This window comes from Cupressus sempervirens, chromosome 9, assembly GCF_028749045.1.
Source record: "Cupressus sempervirens isolate cs-2001-9-10 chromosome 9, ASM2874904v1, whole genome shotgun sequence".
In the NCBI taxonomy this organism is placed as follows: Eukaryota; Viridiplantae; Streptophyta; class Pinopsida; order Cupressales; family Cupressaceae; genus Cupressus; species Cupressus sempervirens.
In genome coordinates this window covers 185,679,073-185,693,247 of record NC_143126.1, presented here as the reverse complement: position 1 = coordinate 185,693,247, position 14,175 = coordinate 185,679,073, and the positions used below count along the sequence as shown (strand labels likewise).

Genomic DNA, 14,175 nt, shown 5'->3' with positions numbered 1-14,175 from the left:
GTATATATATATATATATATATATATATATATATATATATATATATGTATACATATATATATATATATATATATATATATATATATATATATATATATATATATAAGACTTTTAAAACTTTAGGGGAAAGTCTTAGTTTCCCTTTTATAAGAGAAATAGGAAAACCATTTTGATACATTTGCAAATAACCACCTCAAATCATAAAGATACAAAAACTTATTGAACAACTAAAAAATAGGGGAAAAATATCTTCAATTCATACAAATCATTGGTAAGTATATTGATAATTTTCTGTACATTTTTGGGGTGTTTCAAATGTATGATTTGGCCTCAACATGATATCAGATGAAGTGATATTTGATGTTGATATGCTTGGTTCAATACTCTGAAAATCCAAGTTTCTTCTCTAATTGATTTGCATTTTTTGTTTCTAAATAGTAAATGTGCTAAAGAAATTGATTTGATGAGAAATCCATCAAGGAATGACCCACCTATGATTTCTTTTGTGGCTTCAAAAAATGCTGCATATTCTTCTTCATTCCTTGAGTTAATAAGAACTATTTGTTTCTTTGATTTCCAAGTAATATTTTTGATGAGTCATGTACTTGGCTGCATCCTCTGAAGTATTTCCTACATTAGAAACAATCTTTAGATTTTTCTCAATTGAAGTCTATACAAAATTACAATCTTGTATGTCAATGAACATAGGATTACACTGACTTGAGTTCTTAAGTAGTAATATAGTACACATAAGTCAATCATGTGAAAACCCCGGTTGTCCCTTCCATCAAAATTATTTCTCTGATCATTAAGGCCCATTAAATTAGTTTTTTGTGCATGCTTTTTCAAATGGTATCGATGCCACCTCTTCAATCTTTAGTAGACAGGATGAACCTTGTAAATCCCATTAACATGCCTAAAAGTTTTTGTTTCAACCTAATACTACTATATACTTCTAAATATTAATCTATTGAGGGATACACTATTTATTTTGTTTAATACTATGAAAATCCTCTAACACCACTTCTTTGCCTACCTATTTCATGTAACTCTTAGTTTTGACATAAGATTGGCTACTTCATTCCCTTCTCTTTTTATCAATGAATCTCAGTAAAGATTTTGTGACTTGATGTATTTGCTTAAATACCTTGCTCTAAAATCCCCATTTAATACATCTTTTACCAAACTTTACATCTCTAAATATTTGTATATCCAATACATTTTGTACCAAAATTTTATATCTTTCTCCTAACCACTCAATCTCATCCCTCCATTCTTTAACCTCTTAATCTCCACCATTGTCACATTTTTTCACATTTTTCTTACCTACTCTCTTATTCTAGCCATCCATTCTTTCACCTTTTAATCGCTACCCTTGATTTTCATGATGAGCTCTATATAACAATTTTTCCTCCTCCCAAACTAGACCTAATGAACTTTCAACGGGCTATGTTTATGAAATAGCGAGCTATTGCATGCGATCTCTGGAGAATCCGTGCGATCACCGTTACTATCATCTTACATCGGAGGCGAAACATGTTTCCGGACAACAACTTCCAACTCTCTCAGAGTTCAGTGAAGAACAACAATAATATGTGTGAGCTCTTAGATTTCGATACATGGCCGAGGAGCCAGTTATGTGAAGATCCCAAGTTGTACAGTAGTATTAGCAGTTTTCCCACTATTAATACCCCACTTGAGATAAAAGCCATTGCGAGTACACAGTCCAAGTCTCCTGCAGTGGCTCTTGCAATTCGTAATTCTCAGAAGGACAATTTGATTGAAAATATAAGCCCCTCCTCTGAGAGAAAGAAAATAAGTTTTGAGCGGGCAGTTGTACCAGTGGAGCAATCCAGAGAAGACAAATCCGTTAATACCTTTGGCGAAAGAGCTCGCTACCGTCGAGTTACCAGGTAACTCAATGTATCTAAATTCTTCTGTGACTATTATTTAATAGAATAGTCGATCACTACCCTATATGTACCGTAAACTCCTCGATAATATTTATATCTAGAATTTTGTTTATATTCCTATGTGCTATAAGCTATCTATGACATAGTTAATGCTTGGGTTTTAGATGGTATTGTAAACTATATCTAGTTTTAAAATTGTATCGTTCTAGACATAAACGGACAGGGAGATATGAAGCGCATCTGTGGGATTATAGCCACAAGGAGGATAACCAGAAACGAAAGGGTAGACAAGGTCAGTATTAAGAATCTAAATGGGCATTTTGAATTGAGTGCAATGATGAGAATTCCTAATTCCCTTTTCCTTTTTAGTAAGCTTTTAGCTGTTTTAGAGGTCGATTGCAGAGTGTTGATTAAGTGTGAGAAATAAAAAATTTAAATTTAAATTCAAACTCACAATCTTAACCCTAAAAAACTTCGCTCTGCACTTAAAAGTTTCTCGGCAAATGAAGGTGTCAAGTGCTAGTTTTACTCGGCACTTGATGGTGCCGAGTGGCAGGTTGCTCTGCACAGGAAGGTGCCAAGTGCCGGAATTACTCGGCACTTGCTCGGCACAAGAAGGTGCCGAGTGACAGGCAACAGGTGTCGAGTGAACTCGGCACAAAGAGGAGCTTAGCACTTGCACAAGAAATGCTCGGCACCAATGGATGTCGAGTGAACTCGGCTCCAAGTGAGAAAGAAGATGCCGAGTGTTCTATTTCAAACTTAAGAAATATAACTTAGGAAATATTTCAACGTGAATGCTTTCACTATTAAAACCAAAAGCCAAAGCTTTAACCTTTCAACCAAACTTATCAAATGCAATGAATAGAAGATGAAGAACAATGGATTAAGTATGCTGCTTGCTTTCTATTCAATCTTTCACTAAACTATTACAAAATTTGGGAGCATTCGGCTTCAACCAAGAAACCCTAAAATAACCTTAAACTAATAATATTTCAAACTTTAATAAACTTTAAAACCTGCAACTCTAATGGCTGCATACAATGGTGCCTGGAGCAATCACTGCTTCAACAGGACAAATCCAAACAAAAAACTTACAGAGTGAACAAGGAACCACGTGCAACTGCAGGCACAAACTTCCTTCCTTCTTCCTTCTCTGCTCAGCTCTGCAACTTCACTCTGATCTGCTTGATTTGCACTTAATGAATGAATGAATGTAGAGACATTCCTTTTGTCATATTCTTCCTTTCCCTCTCAACGTTCAAATTTCAAATTCTCACCTACCAAACATGAATGCCTGCCGTTCATGGATGCCTGCGGTGACTTGACATGGGCGTGGGGCTCGAGGACAACCTGCAGGTGTTGACGTTAATTTCCAACATAAGATGGGATTCTGCAAACATCACTTGTTTTCTAAGTGTGCTGATCGAAATAGTTTTCATTTGTCTTTGTAACCATGAACTGTGGACGATCCTTATAATCTTCTGCGGTATATTTGGGTGAGGAAACATCTTATCACTGGTTTAATCGTCTTTTTGTTTCCTGAAATCTCTTCCCTTTTCTTACATAGTTGCCGTTCTATGTTTTCCTTATTTCACTCTTAAAATTTTAGGATTGAACTGCTGGTTGAAATTTTAATCTAGGTGGGTATGACGAGAAAGAGAAAGCAGCTAGGGCTTATGATCTGGCAGCTCTCAAATATTGTGGTCCATCCACCATAACGAATTTTCCAGTATGACATTTAAATTTATTTTGTTGTCTTTTCGTGTTGGGATTTAAGAACAATTTATGTATCGTCCATTGATGTATTGTAGTTTTATTATTAGTTTTGCCAATATCAAATGCAGATTTCCAACTACGAGAAAGAGCTGGAAGAGATGAAACATATGTTCAGGAAAGATTACGTTGCTCATCTCAGAAGGTGCCAATATGACTTTTCATACATTTAACTTTTGTAAATGATGTAGCAATTCAATAGAACTTTTTTGTGATGGTGATATCAAAGTTGATAAGAAAATTAAGGAAGGAAAAGTTTAAATTTCGATGCACCATAATTTTACAGGAACAGCAGTGGGTTTTCCAGGGGTGCATCCAATTACCGCGGAGTAAAAAGGTTTTTTTCTATCAATTTAACTAGACTTTTTAAGGTCTTCAAAATATTTTGAATATCAATGTTAATATTGAGTTGAACTTTATAGAATGTAATTTCATGTAATGTTAATTTGTAAGTCTATGGCAGAGTGCGTTATAATGAAATGTGGCAAGCTAGGATTGGAAGAGTTGCTGACAACAAGAATTTGTATCTTAGAACATTTAGTAAGTATAACATAGAATGGAAAATATAAATGAAACATTTATATTATACTACAGTAGGTTGACCAAATAGAAGATATTAAATTTTTACTGTGTATAGTCTATAATAATTTGAGTGTATAATTTTGTCACGCAATATATAGAAATAAGGAATTTATTAATATATTCCTATGATTCAGTCATTAACAGCGAGAAGAAACGTATTTTCTAAATAATCATTTCTTAGGTGGTCTTTTGAAACCCGATTTCTCTTTCTTTCCAGGCACGCAGGAAGAGGCAGCTAAGGCATACGACATCGCTCTAATCAAACTCAGAGGCCCCAAAGCTGTCACAAACTTTGACATGAGAAAGTATGATGTTAATAGAATTTTAAACAGTGCACTGCCCATTGAAGGATATGCAGGGTGCATTAAAAATGCAGAATTACCTCATCTTGAGAGGACTTTACTGGACGGGCCATTGATCTCCCAAAGTACACATGATACAGTGCCTAGGCTGAACCCGAATGGCCTCTTCTGCCTTTTCAGCAGCAAGCAAATCCATCAATGCCAGAAACATATCAACAAAGAAACAAGTGGTGGAAACAGGCAAATGACAGCCAAACACACCAAGATTATCAAATGCAGTTGAATCAGAATTATGATGTGAGTAGCATCATAAATAGTGCAAACCGGATTAAACAGACAGAATCATCTCATCTTGAGGCGACTATACTGGAAGGGCCATTGATTTCCCAAAATATCCATGATACTCTAAGATTTGAAAATGCCTTAGCTGCAAATGAATGCCCTCTTCTACCATTCCAGCAACAAGCATATCCATCGATGGCAGCAGCATATCATTCTCACCCATCCATGTTACCAACCAATGACACTATTTTGCACAATCTCATGAGCTTGGTATCTGGAGAAGCCAACTGTTTAACTGCTGGGATCTACAATGACATCTCAAACACTTTAGCAGCAAATGGGTTGAGAATGCAAAACTCTTCTGTAACCCAATTTGCCAACTCATCAGTTGTTTCTGCAACCCACTTCAGTGACAATTCAGAAGCACCAGTTGCTTCCAAAGCTCCATCAAACCATGAAAACATATTTTCAGCAGATCAATCAGGAAGTGGTTTTTACTCTTCAACTCAGCAGCAGCCTGGAAGAGATGGGAATGAGAATTTAACATGCAACAACTGGATGACACCTTATCTTCAGACTTCAGTTTCCACTGTATGGAGTGACATGCATAATATGCATGAGTAATGTGCGTTTCTGATCATATGACATAATCTTAGTAAATACTTATTCTATATATTTTCTATTGCTTAGTTTATATGTGGAAGTATGATGAAATGTTACACCTTAGACCCTTATTTTGACAATTTTTGGAAGGGTCTAAACCCTTCAACTTACTTATAGTTTATATATGGAGGTCTTCAAGAGCTTTGTATTCACTTGGGGCCAAATAGGCTTTTGGAATCAGGAAGTTAACTTTTGTTGTAGCTCTCTAGAACCACAAGTCTATCATGGATGGCTTCTCAGCTTTTCGTTTTAAATATTCAATGATCATATGACATAATCTTAGTAAATACTTATTCTATATATTTCTATTGCTTAGTTTATATGTGGAAGTATAATGAAATGTAACACCTCAGACCCTTATTTTGACAATTTTTGGAAGGGTCTAAATCCTTCAACTTACTTATAGCTTATATATGGAGGTCTTTAAGAGCTTTGTATTCACTTGGGGCCAAATAGGCTTTTGGAATCAGGAAGTTAACTTTTGTTGTAGCTCTCTAGAACCACAAGTCTATCGTGGATGGTCTCTCTGCTTTTCTTTTTAAATATTCAATGATCATATGACATAATCTTAGTAAATACTTATTCTATATATTTCTATTGCTTAGTTTATATGTGGAAGTATAATGAAATGTAACACCTTAGACCCTTATTTTGACAATTTTTGGAAGGACCTAAACCCTTCAACTTACTTATAGCTTATATATAGAGGTCTTCAAGAGCTTTGTATTCACTTGGGGCCAAATAGGCTTTTGGAATCAGGAAGTTAACTTTTGTTGTACCAGTCTAGAACCACAAGTCTATCATGGATGACTTCTCTGCTTTTCTTTTTAAATATTCAAATAAGTTTTAAGTATTTTCTCCCTTCAACAAAATCGCTATGAAGGGGAGACCAAAACTATTCGGTAAAACAATATTTCACCATACCCAGGATTTCTAAATAATTTAGATGTGATCTAATTTAGTCTTAAGAATATTCTAGAGATTTTAGTTCTCTTGATAATTTTTTATCTAATATCAATGTCTCATGATCTAAGATTTACCACTTATTTCAGTAGAAGGTGCATCATTCGGACACAAGATTCAAGCTATGATTAATCTAATTGTGTCATAAATAAATCATTATTCTTCTTTCTCTAATTCACAAAGGAATTTATTTGCTTCTCCTTGAAATAATTTAATAGAGCTAGTAAAGAATCTCTATTCTTTTTGAATTGCTTCTATAAACTGATGTATCTCTAGAATACTCTGATTTGATTAGTGATTAACATTTAATTTAATATACTCTAATTCACAAAGGAATTTATTTGCTTCTTCTTGAAATAATTTAATAGAGCTAGTAGAGAATCTCTATTCTTTTTGAATTGCCTTTAATATAAAATTTTAGAATACTCTGATTTGATTAGTGATTAATATTTAATTTAATATAATAAGTTAGGAACTTTAATATATACTGGGGAGGTTTGGGTATTGCTTCTGAAATTCCAAGACCTTTTAGTTAATCATTGTTACAGAGAAGCAAATATGCGGGCAGACTGGCTGTCCAGCTTGAGCATGTTCTTAAGTGGGTTTTATTTTGAGAAAACTGTATAGCCAAGTGCGTGCATTTTATTTGGTGATACTATAGGTAATCTTCATGCTTAACTCTTACTTTGAGATGCAATGACTGTTTAAGCCCACAATTCATTTCCATGGGACATAAGTTTGTATGAGTTGCTATCAATGCAATTTCGACTTGAAAACTCCTCAGTTGAATTCTGTAACAATGTCATAAGATGCTGCTATATCAGACCCAGATAACAAGCACGGCTTTCAAATTAATGTATAGAAGCTGTTCCCATTGTTCGTTTGTCCATCTACATAGTTTTTAGTAGATAAAATGAATAGTTTACTGTTTAGTATTCTCTCTATATTTGCTATATGTAATGCCATACATTCTCCATTATAGAATGATGTCCTCCAACTTCACTAGAGCACTGAAAACTGTTGAAAAAAACAGGCTACATAAGAGAGATCTGAAAAATAGAAATACCAGCAGAGCGTCCAGCGGTCGACCTATTTCTTCACAGCTTTTCAGGAAAAGTCTGGATTTGTTCCACAAAACTGGAAGCTATTTAATATTCAAAACTGAAGCAGACAGGCTGTCCATGTTAAGGGATTAACTAGAGCATGAACCATTAGTTGTGGATGGTGATGGCTTAAAAGAAATTGCAGTTCAACAGTTTTTATTGATTCCCCTGGTTGAAGAGATTGATATTTGATCTCTGCCGGGTTACGAATACATGTTGGTTGATCTTTAGGCAAAGGATTAAAGGCTCACTGATTGGGTACATGAGCTGGCACAAAATTTTACAGAGAGGTAAAACTAAGCTGCTGTTCCACTTCACATAGGCAGCAGTTGGATTCAATTTGTTAAGAGTGCTCCTAAGTTGGATTGAGTGACAGTCATGAAGACCTTCATTTACAGTATTGAATGACCAATCGTGAAGATATTCAATTACAGGAATTTGTAAATGCCACCTTGTTTCATCCCACTCTACGGAGTTGTCCTACACTGTAAATAAGTATTTTCAGCTTAGCGAGTTTACCCCTGTAGACAGCATGTTTTGTGAGAAGGATGAACAGGTGTTGAGCACGGCCCATTTGTTCTTGACTGGTGGATGATCTGTCTTAACATTCTTAAATGTGTTTTGTTTTGTTTTGTTTATGGGCTATTTTCATGTACATGTGTTACTTAGATATTTTTGTGATAGAGTTAATTAAATTAACTTCGGAGAGATAGAGAGTGAGAGAGATTATTTTTCATTATTCGAACTTTCTCTCTCCTCGTATCTTAACTTCTAGAGAGAAGTTTGAGTTTGAGTTTGAGTTTGAATTGCTTTCTCTCCCTCAAATATATTCTCTCTCCCCATACTACCTCTCTCTACATACTTTAACTTCTAGAGAGAAGTACAGGTTTGAATTGCCTTCTCCCTCACAAAATTTTCTCTCTTCAAGTATATTCTCTCTCTACTTACACCAACTTTTTAACCTAATCCTAACCCAAATCCATTACAAATTGTAGGAACCTAGTCGAGTTTTATGTGGAAAAGAATCAGCCGGTTGGGAAGTTGCCTCAATCTCTGGGCCAGCTTTCAAAGTTACCATATCTGTATGTTACTTTCAATAATCTTGGAGGCAATATTCCAAAATCACTTGGCAACTGCACAATCTTATTGAAATTGAATTGTCAGACAATCAATTCAGTGGAGAAATACTGTGGAAGTTTGGTAAATGTAGCAGTCTAACCAAGGTTTATGCCCTCAGAACCGGCTCACAGAGACAATACCTTCGGATCACTGCTCTTCAAAGCATAGACAAGGCAGCTGCGCTGTTCCATTTAAGGTATTTCATGCAACCGACGGCCTTGATGGAGAATAACACAACTCGTCTACAACCCACTCTTCAGCCCGCGAAAACATTAACTGGGATTCGGATTGGTAATTTATCCTTGCAATATAGTTTCAGCACTCCAGGTATTTGAAGGCGGCAATAATAACTCATGTCAACTGTTTGACAAGCCTTCAACCCGCAAGCCTGTACAAGGCAGTGAAGACGGCCAGATATACCATTCGTTCCATCACTAAGATTGGTAAGAGACGTCTCTTTAGCTTGTCAAACATTTGACAAAATGCCAAACCTGAATGTACCTATTTTCATCTCATGGAGCCGCTGCAAGGAATAGAGAGAGCCTCTATGCACGCCCGTGTTCGCAAGCATGAGAGCTCAGGTCTTCAAGAAAATGTTATTCTTCACTTAGCCAATGTAGTAAGGAGACGACTCGGTTTTGAGTGCGTACCCAATATAATTTGGGTGATGAGCCGGATAAACACCAAGAACTGTGGTGTTTAGTCTTTTTGAGATCGGGCGTGGCTGTAAAGCCGATAACAGATGATGGCTATGATGACAAGAGGGGGCCGATAACTATAAGAGGAGAAAAACAAGAAATGGGTTGCTTTATCAAGGCATCACCATGCACGTGAACTGTTCATCAAAACGCCTAAAGAGAAGGCGTCACAAAACTGCAGAGATTGACAAGTAAAATGTAGAACCATAAGCAACGAGTTCGAATTATTTGTTAGAAATGCAATCTTGTGAAAAAGAAAGCAATGAAGCATTTGCAGATTGTGTGCAAATAGATTTGCAAGGAAGGCTTCAAAATATGAATTTAACAAGAGGAGTTTTAGAAACACTTTAGCAATACCAAGGTCGATGGTTGATCTTCATGCAGGTGTCAGCTACCTTGCAAGTGATTGCATGTGTGTGTATGGTAAGTGTGGAGCTAACTATAGAGAGTGCACGTGATTTCTTCAACCAAATGCCTCAAGCCATGCGTGCAGTCTAATGAAGCACAAAGTGCCAAAACATAAATCAAGCATGTCAAATGTTTGATAAAATACCTCAATGATAGGTTGTCTTGAATTTGCTCTTAATAAGGAAACAAGGAAGTTTAATTGGTCAAAGGTCTGTATATACCTAAGAACTTTGAAAAGAAGAAAACATTAGTCGAAAGTTGAAATGGTTTCTGAATCAAGTAGTGAACTTGAGCCAGAGACAGAAAGGCATGTGAATTAATTGGGATGATACATTAAGTGAATTCGTGTGCCTTGAAGTCAATAATTTGAAAATATAAAGTCGGAGGAACATCTATCAAAGAATTTGGTAAGTAATACTATAAGGTACAAATTCCAAGGTAAAGAACCTCCCATGATACTAACAAGCATGCTTCTCGAGATATCAGATACAAAGATGGGACATATGGAAATTGTAGACTTTTGAAAAATGATGAGTAGAGAAGATAAATCACCCCTAGTGCAATGAACATTGGAAAGTGGTCTAGCCCATGCAAGAGGACACCCACTTCTAGTTCAATGTGTGCAATTAGTTTTGGAATGTATCAAGGAGTATGATTGGAATTCCAGGGACATCAAGACCTCAGGATGTAATATAGTGGTGATGCTAGATCCAGTGTATATCTCCGTCACATTCAAATTGCTAGTAAGAGAAGAATTCACAAAAATATCTAAAGAAGGTGCCCAAGGATACTTCCATCAAAATAAGAAAGCATGTCTGCATACCATTGCTAGGAGTTGGCTAGATCAACATAGACGAGGACAGTCATAGTTTCCAAGAGTGTTACATAGAAACATCTTTAATGAAGATATTTCTGATATGATAATCCTTCTTAATAGAATAATGGGATGTTTTTGTACATTAATACCATCACCACTAGAAAACAATTTATAGATTGGGGAGAAATAATTAGTAATGCCCTTCATCACCAGTTAACCAGATTCAATGTGAGTTAGGGGTTTTACATGTCCTTGTTACTAATGTATGCAATCGCTAGTATGAAATCATTGCTTAGTCTTAATTCTTATGGGGAGTATAACTTAACCCCACAAATTTTTAATTATTATCTCGAGTTGCAATTAAAACAAAGCAATGCACACTTATGTAGGGTGAATGATGCTTTTTCTATGCTCACACCCAGGGAACTACAGGGAGATATAGGACTTCAAATTTCTCTTGAAGTAGCCAGTCTCATCAATACTTATGATAGCTTCTTCATACAATACTCCCAATTCACTTACATTTGTATTGGAGGTTTTCAAGATTGTCCCCTCATGTTGCCTCATTTCGTAGATGACAGGTTGGTACTTTCAGAAGTTTGTACGCAAATTGGTCAAGAAAACAAAAAGTGCAAGAACAAAAGATCAATTCCTTTCCCAATTGGTATTGGGCACTATAGTTGTCTTTCTTCTTTAGATGCTCAAAATATCAAGAGATCCATAGTGAACATAACTTTGCACTCTTTCCATAGTCACTTCACATTTGATGGTAGTGGGTATGTTAAAAATAACTTGGCACTTGGACTGGGCTATCTCCATTTCCCTACAGTAAAATATTATTGGGAAAACTATGAAAATGATTTCGAAGCAAGAAGAAGGAACTGGATGATGTTTTTAGTACAACAAATCATTGATTACAAAATGGGATGGGATATGATAGGTATAAAAGAGGATAGGTCAAACTTAATTGATCCTTTCTTCTTTGAGTGGATATAGTTGTTAGAATTGCCATACTTTAAGTGGTCTCTACTGAAATTGAAAGACCTCAAGAAAAGGACCTTCTTTGTGATTCAACGAACTAAAAACTGGTTGAAAAACAAAGTTAAAGAAGCCATGACTATTGGATCAACAAGAAGATGCAATGAAAAGAAAAATAATAATTCTTAGGAAGGTACATCTGTTTCAACCATTCCATCTTCTATACCTACTTCTTTTGGTTATTTACATAGCACAGAAGGTGGAGATGATGGTGGAGATCTAGATAAAGGAGTTAATCTAGTTTCAACATGTGAATTCAATGCGGTCACTAGGAAGAAGAGATCAAAACCCAAGGAAAGGACTTTAAAACCAATTCAAAGATGATAGATGAAGCTCATGAGATGAATGTTTTACCATTATCATTTTTAGATGAGATGATTCAATCCAAAACATCTACTGCACACTGATTTTCTCCTAAAAGTGTGGAAGCAACTCAAGAAGTGCCAGTTGTAGAAAATGTGCATAACTTGGATTTATCATCTATAGTCCTATAGGTTCCTTCAATAATTATCTTATCTACCAATACGTCAATATCTTGGTTACAACAAAGATTAGAGAGGAAGAAGAAAAGGATGATCCAATTGGAAGTACCAAATCTTGATGCCATAGCTGATTTAGTGCATAAAGGTGCAAAGATAAAGAAAATTAGAATAGATTCTCAACTGGTACTGAATCCTACCTCAAGAAACTTATTTGTTGAGATCGCACAACCAATCACAAAGAAAGACATAAATGAGGCAAGCGAAGATGATTTCAGCATAACTAAAGTGGATCTAGGCCAGACCACCCTTGAGGGGAGAGAACACAATTTTTAAGTGTCAACTGTTATCCTAATGGAATAGTCAAGGATAGATAAACAAGCTAAGAATCAACTCAAGTGTCAAGTTCAAGCCCTTTCTTCATTCATCTGATTGATGGTCAATAATTCCTTTATGGATCCTAGCTCATCTATAAAAATCATGGGAGATATCAAGAAAATATTTGATGAAGAAACCATTCAAGACATAGGAGAATGCAAAACTTATGGTAAGATGGTAAAAGCATGGATAAAATGCATGAAAGAATGAGCATCAGGCCTATTTCAGGAAGTTAAGGTTGCATATGCTAAAGTGGATCATATACAACAAAACATTCAAAAAGAATTAACAACTCTCAAGGAACAACAAACATTCTAGAGAGAAATTGATGCTAATTTAGTAGAGACTAAAGGAATGAACAATGATATAGTCAAATTGCTGAAGTTAGTCACCAGTGGAGAAGAAGAACAAATTGACATATGGCTAGAAAACATCAGATGGAAGATTGATAGAATGAATCAATAATTGGAAGAAGGAGAACAATTCTTAAACTCCTGCAAGCTATTGAAAAAGAAGACCTTGGGGAATATACTGATGATTGTAGAGGGTATCCCTATTAGTGAACACACTCAAGATCTAGACATACCTTCCATTTTGGAATGCATAGAGGTAAAAACCAGCACTGAACTTGGTAGTAAACAAAGTTTAGATGCTAGCATTATGACAAGATTGAGTAGTCTCTCAGTAGCATTGGATGCTTGTATTCAAAACTTAACAGGTTATGTCCTAGAGTTGGCTGAAGTTAGAAAGAAACACAATCTATGCAAGCTAAAAATATAGAGTTTAATCATCATCAAAAATAAGGCTTTGGTACAGGTCATCAAATCATTTAGAGCATACAATGAAAACTTGACTCAGCTATTCACAACACCTACAGATCAAAAAAAAAAGCTTAGGAAATATTAGTGATCATAGTTAAAAGTTAGAAGTAGATATGTATAAAGTTGTCTCAGGTCTTTGTCTATACATTTTGTAAAGAGGTCAACTTTAGAATCAATTTTGGTTTTGGTCAATGTCTTAACTTTTTCTAACTATAGTTAAGCACTAAAAGTTAGAGTTGGTTATGAACTATCTTCGGAGTAGTCCAAACTCTAAATTTTTTAGTAGTTATGAACCTGAAAGGTTAGTTATTCTAGAATAACTATAAATTTATGAACTTCAATGCAACAAGGGACTTTTTTGGACTTGGAAGATAGGGAACACTTATGTTTTGATAACAAGGCAATTTTTGGAAAGTACATACAAAATTTGTTCTTGTAATCAGTCATTTCTAATGTTCTTAGTGCTAAGAAATAAAGAAAGTACATTTTGCATTCTCTCTTTCTACATATCTAAAAAATTGAAATGTTGATTCTTTCTTTGTAATGAGTGTTTTTCATGGTATTTTGCAAATGCTGCTGAATGATTGAATAAACATTGTGTTAGTGATAGCTCTTAAGCATAATTTTTTATTGTTTTCATTAATAGTTTACATTTATTTTATGGAAACATTGAAGTCATGTGGTGCATTCACTACCAATGGTTTCCTTTTTATATTCTCAGTTTCAATCATTTCTATTGAAAAATCAAAAAAATTATCTTACGAGGGAGCTACCCCTCTAAAACATAGAGGAAGGCCAAATATCAAAGGCCTATCCAACTGTTGGAGAAATCA

The 14,175-nt window shown here is 35.2% G+C and overlaps 1 pseudogene; it reads left to right on the top strand.

Moving 5' to 3' along the window:
* Positions 1-1,536: 1,536 nt before the first annotated feature.
* LOC149538092 (uncharacterized) lies at positions 1,537-9,038 on the top strand (annotated as a pseudogene).
* Positions 9,039-14,175: the final 5,137 nt, after the last annotated feature.